Source organism: Trichechus manatus, unplaced genomic scaffold (genome assembly GCF_000243295.1).
Source record: "Trichechus manatus latirostris isolate Lorelei unplaced genomic scaffold, TriManLat1.0 scaffold00187, whole genome shotgun sequence".
NCBI lineage: Eukaryota > Metazoa > Chordata > Mammalia > Sirenia > Trichechidae > Trichechus > Trichechus manatus.
This window is the reverse complement of record NW_004444123.1, coordinates 1,885,605-1,888,763: the sequence shown is the minus strand read 5'-3', so window position 1 is coordinate 1,888,763 and position 3,159 is coordinate 1,885,605. Positions and strand designations below refer to the sequence as shown.

The 3,159-nt window shown below is 49.0% G+C and overlaps 1 protein-coding gene across 1 annotated transcript in view; it reads right to left on the bottom strand.

The window, feature by feature from the left end:
• Positions 1–3,159, bottom strand: part of PTPN14 (protein tyrosine phosphatase non-receptor type 14) — a 121,213-nt gene that overhangs the window by 2,909 nt on the left and 115,145 nt on the right. The window lies entirely within an intron of this gene.

Below are 3,159 nucleotides of genomic sequence, written 5' to 3'. Positions count from 1 at the left end.
CCACTATCACCACCACCACCACCACCACCACCACCACCGTCATCACCACCTCCACCATCACCACCATCACCACCTCCACCACCACCATTCACCACTACCATCTCCACCACCACCTCCACCACCATCACTATCCCATCACAAGAGCCTGTAGACTCAGCCCAAAAACTGTGTTATCTGATATGAGACAGTTTGGGAACAAGGCAGAAAGACTCCCCTCAATGAAAGGGTCCCAGCTACTGAAAGATGCACCCCACAGTTTCTGCTGCCTATTGACCCTAATCATGAGGCGGGTGACATTTGTTCAAACATGCTTAGAGGCATTTTCTCCTCTCCACTCTGTGAAGAAGGGGTAACTTACTCAGAAAAGCAACACGATGAAGACATCTGCTATTTGGCTAGTGAGAACCTGACCTTTTATTTTATAATCAGCTAATCTAGACTGAGAGCTAAATCTTTGGGGCCAAGAGAAAGCATTGCTAAGCAAAAATTAGTGCTTTCTGAATAACAGCACAGGCATTGCTCTATTACTGCTACCACGTGGCGCGCAAGGCGTAGGCCAGCAGGAGGCTTCCTCAAGCAGCCTGGGAGACACTTCCTCGAGCAGCCTGGGAGACACTTCCTCGAGCAGCCTGGGAGACACTTCCTCCTACCTCACGGCTACCTGACCGCCTCGTCAGTATCTCTGATGTATTGTTTGTGCTCAACTTTCTGTGTGAAGAATGAAACTCAAGGGGACAAAGTCCAGAAAAACAAAGAAAAGCTACTTAACTTGCAAAATAAACACTGTATGAGTTACAAACCAAAATATGTAGGATGCAAAATCCAGAAGTCATGGAAACAAGGCAGGAAGGTTTGGACGGGAGAAGAACGGAGCAAGTGATTTCATACTTATTTGTCAAAATCTTTGTTTACCAAAAATAAAAAAAAAAAAAACTTAAACTAAAAATGTTCTGTTCCTCTCCTGAAATAAGGGCTTGAATCTTACTAGCCAGGCCTAAAATAGCATCAGAACAAAGGAGGGATTTTTCCCCCTAACCATTCACCACTAGCAAGTATGGGCAAAGGCACAGATACAGCTGGCTATATTGGTGCTAAGGGAAGGGAAGTGAAATACATGAGTCATCTCGCTGTCTCTGAATATCAATGGGAACAGAAGTCCTTTCTGGGCTGACCAAGTTCCAGTAAAGAATGTTCTGGCATGCAACTGGGCATTGAGGAAATCCGCTATGTTTGCACACCATGGAGAATGCCATCACCCCGAGCTCACACTAGGCCCAAAGGGGACCCTGCTGCGGACCCCTCCCCCAGCACTGTGCTGGCTCTGACATGTACTGTTATGTTCTACCAGGCCAGTAACATCTGGCGACCTCTGAGCCCTCATGACATTGCATCATCGAGGCTCAGCCTTTGATGGGTGGCCAAAGAGCTCAGAACTGAACCACCTTTCATGTCAGACAAGGCAGAAGCTTCTCCAGTTAAGAGACGGCAAGGGGGAGCAGAGGAAGAGATTGCAGGGACTGGAGAAAAGACGGGGGTCTTGGAGACAAGGGGGATGAAGTTATCTCAGGCAGCTGGTAATGATGAAGGCCTTCCTGCTCCCCCGGAATCCACCGGTGCCCGTGTGAACTCGGACACGCTGATGCTGCGTGCGCTGACCGCACGGCACCTGACTCATCTTCCCAGCGTGGGCGGGTCTGGGGCTCGAGGACAAGTTATTCACTGCACTGAAAAGTTTCGGGCAACTCCCGGGTGGCGCAAACAGTTAAGCACTCAGCTACGATCCAAAAGGTTGGTGGTTCGAGTCCACCCAGAGGCGCCTCAGAAGCAAGGCCTAGTGATCTGGCCATTGAGGGCCCTTCTGGAGCGCAGCTCTACTCTGACACACATGGGGTCAACAAATGTCAGAGATGATCCGGTTAGATGGTTTGGGGAGAGACATTGTAGCAGTAACAGGGTCTGGGAAGTAAACGGTCAACGGAGACATCCTGTGTGAGATACAACGCTGAAAACTCCCGAAGATGATGACGTTTCTGTTACGTATGTGGCCTCAACTGATCCCACAGCGAGTTTCTGCTCATCGGGGGGATTTTTTTTTTTTTTTAAACATTAGGCCACAGTTAGTACAATCTCTCTTCTACTTTTCGGCAGTATACACATTCATATGTACACTCTGGAAGTTTCCAGAATTAACTTTTTATAGGCAGGGTGTTTAAAGTCCTTTGAACATGCTGAAACTCAGTATTTATTGTTTTCCTGGAAGTTTCGGTATAACAGACATCGTGGTGCTATGTATAATCTGCTTTTCAAACTACTGAGGAAACACGTGTACTGTGATCTGGGTGCATCACGGAACATGCATTATTAGCACTTCCAGCACTGGGAGGCTGAGCTAAGATGGAAATAACTCTGGACAGGGGACAGACAGACATCGCTTCTCACCTCAGTGACGCTGCTCAGCAGTCTCATGACACTAGCCAAGTTCTTAATTATCTGGGGGCCTCAGTTTCCTCATCTGTAAGACGGGAGCAGTGACACGTGCCTGGCTGCACTGCACGGTTACTGTGAGGACGAGCTTAAACATAAAGTCAGCCACAGCACTTGAACACAGTGCCAGGAACCAGTTTCCACTGAGCTGGCTCCGACTCATGGCGACCCCCTGTGAGTCAGAGTAGAGATGTGCCCCAGGGGTTTTCAGTGACTGATTTTTCAGAAGTAGACACCCAGGCCTTTCTTCTGAGGTGCCTCTGGGTGGACTCAAACCTCCAACCTTGCAGTTAGCAGTCGAGCACTTAACTGTTTGCACCACCCAGGGACTCCAAAACCAGTACAGTTCCAAGTACACAGAAGGTAGCGGAGTTGTTCTCCAGCCTTTGATTGCTGTTTGTTTCATCTACACTGACTAAGAGCCTGTCAGTGTAAGTCCTGGTCCTGGGGCAGTAAAGGAATGTCACGCATCTTATGGGCACAGCAGCACACCAGGCCACAGAGAGAAGAGCTGGGGCTTCCAGCCTGTGCAGAGACAGGTAACGTTTGTGTGCTCAGATGATCTACCTGGTCTGCTGCACCACACATCTGCCAGGTCTACGTGCTCAGGTGATGATGATCTACCTGGTCTGCTACGCCACACATCTGCCAGGTCTACGTGCTCAGGTGATGATG